Source organism: Cupressus sempervirens, chromosome 2 (genome assembly GCF_028749045.1).
Source record: "Cupressus sempervirens isolate cs-2001-9-10 chromosome 2, ASM2874904v1, whole genome shotgun sequence".
NCBI classification, from domain to species: Eukaryota; Viridiplantae; Streptophyta; class Pinopsida; order Cupressales; family Cupressaceae; genus Cupressus; species Cupressus sempervirens.
The window spans coordinates 344,729,693-344,738,098 of record NC_143119.1 but is presented as its reverse complement, the minus strand read 5'-3'; the positions used below and the strand labels follow the sequence as shown (position 1 = coordinate 344,738,098).

The following is an 8,406-nucleotide window of genomic DNA, read 5'->3' as shown; positions in this document are numbered from 1 at the left end:
CACAAGGACCTATAGCAGTCTTGCCTCTCCACCTAGAGAAATTCCATTCAACGTCTAACAATCTTAGGATTTGTCAACAGCTTTGCAGCATAAGACCATCAAAAAATCTAAGCAAATGGGTGAATGTCTCCCAAGGAGTGAAGCCTATTAGCTTAATACAAAAGTTTCCATGAGTGCTTACTTTACTTATTTTCTCCCTTCTATTAAAAATTTAAGGTACTAGATGGGAGTGAGTTGTTTCTCTTTGTAGCCTAGAAACTTAGAGATGTGCTTTCCATGCTAAATTCTAATATCGTTAAAAATTAGAGGAGATTTTTGTTGGTTTGTTAACTGTTCAAAATATGCTTAATGCAATCTATTCATGAATTCAACTATTTCTCCTTCTCTTTGAATCAATATGAAGAATAGTATCACATCATCAAAATCTTGATTTAACATATAAGATGTTTTCCCCTTTTGAAAATGTTGGTCTTCCAAATAGTCCAATACTATCACATCATCAAAATTTTGAAAACCTATAAGATGCTTTTCCCTTTTGAAATTGTTGGTCTTCCAAATAGTCAAGTAGTATCACATCATCAAAATTTTGAAAACCTATAAGATGTTTTCCCCTTTTGAAATTGTTGGTCTTCCAAATAGTTACAATTTATGTTAACCACTTTTAAGAATAAGTAGAAATTCACTCATGAGAATGATGGAAAAAAGTGTGTAAGGTATCACCTTGTTGCAGCTCCATAGATTTGAAATAAGAATTTCTATGCTCATTTTAAGTATGAGGTTAGTCTATAGAATTTTATTCATTTCATAACATGTCTATTAAATCTATATGCATCTAAATTCAAAGTTCAAATGAATCTAACAAATAATATTGAAAACTTATAGTTATCTTTGAGATTTGATGGAGGGAACTAGTGTTTGTATTAAAATAATGCTTTACATTATTTGTCATTCATAAATATTTAAGGTAAACCAATTGTTGGAATTATTTAAACCTACTTATTAAGTTTTAAGAATATGGTTTGAATTTTTACAACAAATACATTCCTATTATTTTTGAAGTCAATGTTATTGTTGTAGAATTTAACTAAGCAAACATTTTCATTCTTGTCCTTAACTTCTTTTTGACCTTGAGAATCTCCCTTTAAATAAATTACATAGTTAAAATGAACCAAAAATCAATATATGATATGAGAAGGCGATACTTCTAGTATCCTCTTCTAAGAATGGCAATGCTAATCATGTTTATAACCTTAGAGATACTTTGTAGCATTATGTTGCATTTTTTTTGGGGTCTATGTGAGGAGCCTTTCTAACAATTCTTTGCATATGTGAACATATCCTTTAGGTACACAATCATATAGCCTTGTGAGTGTTACAAATCCTCAAGGATTTTATGTTGATTGTTTAAATTATCTTATGGAAGAAATTTATGTTATGGTATCCCTAGTTAACCATGTTATTTTACTCTCTAAAGATAAAAATATAGTGTGTTGTAGAAATGACAATTTTTGTGTGATTTTCATTCTTTCTAAGTATCCATAATTAGTTTTTATATTAGGGTAAAAGTACAAACCTAGGTCACCCTTTTGTAAAGGAAAAGGCTAACAAAAGTATAATTGTTCACCTTCAATGACATAAAATTGGTATTATTATTTTGAATTTGAAAATGAAGTAAACTAATGAAATGTGTAGAAATAGATGAAGTTTAGGATTATAATTTTTAATAATTATTTGGAATAAGAATTGATATATTTTCCTATTTTTTATAGATAATTAATTTTTAGTTGCTGAAAAATGCTGAAAATTAGGGGTCTAGTTTCCACAACAAAACTATATGAAAATAAAATTATTTCCCTTTAATCTCAAACTATGTTATAGATAACATATATAGCTAGAACAATCAAAAATAAAAACTAGCTTTAGACCTTTATTTCTCTTTTATAATGATTCAAATTTCCACTCACCTTAAATCAACAGTTTTCATCTCCCACCACATTTTTTCAAAATAAATCTATTTTAACCAGGAGAAAAATTATACATTCTTGAAGAAGACTCTCTCCTCTAGAACGTCATATAGTTTTAAAAAAAATTTGATGTGATTTAATATATTTTTCTCTCTCAAAATCGATATCTTTTTTAGTGTTAAAATATGTGCTTATAGAATTTTTTAATTATAATATACTATAACTAATTAAAACACTATAAACTATATATGAGAATATTCTTGACTTTGAACTTTACAAAATGGTGTTTATATGTTATTAAAAAAATATCATAAAAAATAGTAAGAGTTGTGGAAACACCACTTTTCTAAAATAATTTTATCTCTTTAGTAATTGGATACAAACTAGTATAAAACATGCATTTAATAAATATTTCCAATTGAAAAAGTTTGAGACCATATATAACTTAGCTAGAATGAATTTATATATCTAGATCATATGTTTGAACAAAATTGAATTTTACATAGAAATACTCAAATTTAGTCATTCTGATAAGTCAGCTTGAAAGGTGACACAACTTTGTACTTTTACCCATTATTTGCAAAAGTATAATCAAATTCATTTAAATTTCAATGGAACATCTTATGTTTTACCTATAATCGTTTGTTTTGTGAACCTATCTATGCATTCCTTGTTATCTGTGAAATATTATTCTATCATTATATAACATGGGGTTCCTAATATGATTTTTGGCTAACAGTAAAAAATCATAGTATATTGCTCCATACTACCAATGGTAATACATATTGAATCCAATATATTAAAATTATAATTCTATAAAATTTTCTACTAAAAAAAAATGAAGTGGTTATTATCTTATTATGAAGTATAGGATTGCATTTAAATCTATTATTCATCATACTCCTAATAGAAAGAAAATGTGTTAAACTACTATTGTTCCTTTTTGCTATAATAAATGTTTCCTTATTTAACACTTTTATAGTATCAAACTGCCCTACAAGTGATGCAGAGGAAAGGGTGATGGTATTAAATGCCCAAATAGGTTTAGAAACTTGAGCGGTTTAGGCACTATAGCCTATCAACTAACTCAAATGTTTCAAAGGTCCTACTTGCCAAAGCTCCACATAATACTTCTAAGGGATGAACTTGGTTTACAAAATTTGAATTCAAAAGACTCTAAGTTCTCAAACAATCCCCATACCCAATTACCAACCTTCACAATCTATTATAGAGGCTTGAAACCTAACTATTAATCCCATAGTCAACTGAGATTCACTCTAACTTCACTTCCTCACAAGATACTTGACAACTTAAGGATTTTGACTAAATACTTTTTATTGAGTTTGTCAATGTGCAACCCACTGCTTAATGACTCTTTTGATCCAATTTCTTTGTCCAATACTATCCCCTGTTCAATGCATCAACTTGATTAATAACAAAAATGAAATATCAATCCATGATGTCATTCCAAATATAAACATCAGAAGTATTTATTCAGTGATCATAATACTTTTCGTTATTGTTTGACAATGATTACTCTCATCCAAAGATTTAAAAGGTAAACCAATTCACTTAAGATCTCAAACTCTTGGTCCCTCTATCAGGCAACTGGTCACTAAGCACTGCAAACAATGATTATAAAGGCATTATGTTATTCTCTTCACCACACCACAAGACTGTCACCAAAATACAAGTTTTCTTGAAATTGTTTGTGAATAACAAAGTCCACTAAGTCGACATCCAATCTTCCCTTAGACCTGACACTGTGTATCAAAGAAAATCGATACTCAACCATATAAACATATATATAATCAAGAGCAACAAACCAGTAAACTCGATCCCAAGAAAACACCATAAACTTTCTCTCAACACCCGTTACATATGATGTAACTATTTTGTTCTTTCAATGAAACATGAACACTTAAAAAAAGTTGACTTCATCTCATCTCTAGATATACTCAATTAGTATCATATAATACATGTTAAACAATTCTTTCCATGAGTATTAGGCCTTCATGCTCATGGAAAGATCTTCATTTCTTTTAAAAACCTACTACAACAAATAAATCGTTAAAAAGAAGTCTATTGAGTTTTCAACTGGCACAATAGCAACTTAAAAGGTTGCAGAACTCATCAATTTGTAATTTAGGTATTACTAAATCTCCTTCAAAACATATGAAACTCGATCCACACAAAATGAGATTCTAACCAAAACAAATTTGCAGAATAACCAATCTTTATTGCCCGATGTTCACTAGTTACATAATAGATATCCTCTCCCCCAAAACAGAGACTTCTCAACAAAATATAGAAGACATTCAATAACTAATTCAATCAATTTGTCAGTTGAAGGCTTAGTTTAAACCTAACACAATACTAAACACTAACTCCCTCCAAATGCTAACTAACTGTTGGATTTTGAAAATTCAAAATTCCAACTTACAATTTATTAAATCCCATTAAACAAAAGACCCCTAGACTTGCTCATTTGGATCTTTTATGATCCATAACTTATCCTAGACTCCAATTTGGTCCATAAAAAATAGGATTTGGTCCATTTGGGACTTTTAATAACTTCTAGATTATATTGCTATTACATATAGTCAAAAGCCATTAGAGGCTTTAGTATGGCCCAATTGACTTGATTTGGCTTCTCATTGTCTAATTGAATCTCCTTCTTCTTGTAGGTCCTAATGGCCTCCTTGGCTTGCTTAGATGTCCTTGGTGCCCTTGCACCAACAAGGATAGGGAATGACTTACAGATATACATATATATGCATATGTCTATATGTCTACTTATATTTGCATAGATATATAAATGTGTAATTATATGTATATGGATATATGCATACACATATACCTCTATGTGAGCATTTATAAAATCATACATGTATTATAGATAGATAGATTGATTGATTGATTGATCTAGTGAAAGAAATGAGCTTGTATCATGCATTCCGTTTTTACATGTAAAATATATGTATACATTTAAATTCCTTTTTTTCAATCTATCCATGCATTCCTTTTTATAAATGGAGCATTATTCAATCCATATATGAAATAGGGTTCCTAACATGATTATTGGCTAATAGTAAAAAACCATAGTATATTGTCTTACACTACCAATGGTTAATACAAATTTTATCCAATATATTAAAACCATAATCCTATCAATTTGTCTACTAAAAATAAATAAATTGGATTCTATTATTATGAAGTGTAGGACCACCTCTACTTTCATTCTTCATCATGCTCCTAATAGAAATAAAATTGTCATAATAAATATTTCCTTCTTTTTCATCTAGCATTTTTTATTGCATCAAACTCCCTCTACAAGGATAGGGAATGACTTAAGAATGTGTGCTTACATATTTGAATAGATAGATGCATTTAATTATATGTGCATATCTAAATATGCACATATTTATGTATATGAATATATACATACACATATACTTATGTGTGAGTGTGTATAAAGACAAATGTATTATATATACATATATGCACACATGTATAAATATGTCTAATGAGAGAAACAAGTTCATAGATTTAATTGGCTCCATACGATAGGGCATTTTATTTTCATAATAATGGAGTTTTTTATTGTCGTGGGTAGTTTTTCTAAAGTACTTTTGTATTGTTATTTCTTACAAAATTTTCATCAGTTGGAGTGGGAATTGGGCACTTACTAGATTTAGTAGAAATTCTATTACTACCGCTGTTGTTAATTTTCCTTTATGTTGTTTGATTTTCCACTCGTGGGAAATATTTTCTGCTATCATTATGTTCACTATGGACTAGACTAAAAATTCAATATTCTCATAATCTACCCCTACTATATTCCATCATATTCTAGAATCATTTTATCTATAAGCAACTTGTTCAAGTTTATGTGGATAACACAAATTTAGAACTTCTAGATTGTTAATGAACTCTATAGAAATACATTCAATTCTAAGTGGATAACATAAATCTAGAACTTCTAGATTGTTAATGAACTCTATAAAAATAATACATTTTCTAATAATTAATGAAATGTTTGACCTTTACCAATATTTTTTGGTGAAATTATTTATCTCTAAATTGGAAATACATTCTTCATTGTCAATCCTACCTAACTCATACAATGACAATATTTGATATAAAAAAATTGACAATCTAATCCTAACATTTACATGCATCCTAAAATCCAACATAAATAATCTAACACCCAACATGGACTATACATCCTAACACCCAACATAAACATGCATCGTAACATGAACTATACATCCCAATTCCCAAACATGAACTTGAACCGAACTTGAACACCCAACATAAACATACATCGTAACATGAAATATACATCCCAATTCCCAAACATGAACTTGAACCGAACTTGAACTATACTTAAGATATCCTCAAATATGAACCTGAACTATTACTTGAGATATCTCAAATAGATTAAAATACAAGAAGAAACAAGAGCTCTGATGAGCTTTAGTCCCACCTTATGCAAAAGGATAGAATGCAAATATTTTAAGGTGAAATGGTTTCAAATTATATATATATATATATATATATATATATATATATATATATATATATATATATATATATATATATATATATATATATATATATATATATATATATAATTGTTGAAATTTTATGTGACAAAAAGATAAGTTTAATAGGACATGAGTGAACCAATTCCAAAAAGTACCTCTCAACGACTAACATTAAAACACATGTATCTAGTTAAAAACTAGTTAATTTGTACCTTTCAAATTTGACTTGAAAAAATGACCGCTGAAAATAGATTCCACATTTGTCATTCTATTTTATTATAAATAATTTTAATAAATTAAAAAGCAATATAATGAATTCATAATGAACTCATAAATTACATATTATCTCATTGAATTAATCCATATATTCAAATCTTTGAAGAAAAAAAAGCAAAAGCTACTATGTTTAAATTTGACATTTATCATTATATTTTAATGTAAGTAACTATTTATTGAAATTTAAAATATAATATGATTGATACATGTTGAAATCTTATATTTCATATTTCTCATCCTATTCCACTACATAGTCAAATCTTTTAAATTAAAAAATTAGATGATATTTCAAAATTAGACATAAAATTGAAATAGACGAGTCTACGAAAAGAAACAACCCCCTCCAACAAAATCATAGAAAAAAAATTAAATTATCTTAAGTCCACCCAAAAACAAAAAACAATATCATTAAATTAGCAACTAAAGTGAAAAAGAAACCAATAGATTCATGTCACACAAAATCTGATTTCAACAAAGACATACTCTTGCATTCCTCCTTCGTCCGAGATTCTTTCACTTCATCTACTTTGAGTCTTATCTTCCTCGCCACCATGTATATATTTATGGTTTTAAATGTTCACTGAGGTTTCCACGTCACCAAATGAATACATGGGAATGTTAATTCATTTTCATTCAATGTTCAGTTTACTGGATGTGCCCAGTATGGTCGGGCTACTGATAGAGAACGTGGACCACTATCTGACAAATAATGGCGTGGAGTCATAGAACTTTTTAACATGGATGCAGGCCTCGATAATCTTGTCGCTGAATTTAAAATACGTTGGTCCCTTTTCAGATTAATTTCATCCTTCCGAAAACATTAGTCTCGCCTTTAAAAAGGCTAATAGGCGTATAGAGGGAAAAACAACATAAAATTTTTTAATGTGAAAATTAATAAAACCCCCAAGAAAAATAGCAAGAGCCAGTAAGAAAAGAGAAATATTCATTCAATAATTCAAAATAAAAATAAAGGCACAGTGAACATTATAAAAACTATGAAAAATAATTTTGAAAATAAGCGTTCTGAAAACAATAGTCTCCGCCTATAGATAGGCGGGACTAACAGTGCTACCATTAGTAAATCCTAACATGAATTATACGGCACACAACATGAACTATCCTAGGTAAACAAGAAATATCCTCCTCACATCTAAGAGCTAAATCCTAACATGCACAAATATCTTCAAACACAAACAAAAAGAAAGGAGCCAATGTTTCCATCTGATCCTAAGCAAGTAAAGAGAACAATCATTTTTAGTTTTAATTTGTTGGCCTCCTCTATCAAGAGGGAAGCCTCCAAAAATTGGCGTATGCCGCTTTGAGTGTCGAAGACACGGTATTCTTTAGTAAAAGGCGAAAGAATAGTTCGCTCTGTCTTCACCACGCGGCTCCGTGAGAAACTATACTTACATTGCACGCTATTAATACCGTCTCTTAACCCGCTAGCTTTATAAAGGAAACGAATGTGGGACTAAAACTGAAATCAAACGGCGCTGCACAACAAACTGCAAAATGAAAATCAGATGTAAGATGTACAACACAACAGAGCGTCTGAATACATTCAATCCTAACTCTCTTTACAGAACGCCTACATCTCCATTTGTTCTCATGACCAT

At 29.3% G+C, this 8,406-nt stretch overlaps 1 non-coding gene across 1 annotated transcript; it reads right to left on the bottom strand.

The window, feature by feature from the left end:
* Positions 1 to 8,063: 8,063 nt before the first annotated feature.
* On the bottom strand, positions 8,064 to 8,180 carry LOC149572535 (U5 spliceosomal RNA). The gene has a single exon (XR_016360341.1). It is a non-coding gene; the product is annotated as a U5 spliceosomal RNA (small nuclear RNA).
* Between the last annotated feature and the right edge of the window lie 226 nt (positions 8,181 to 8,406).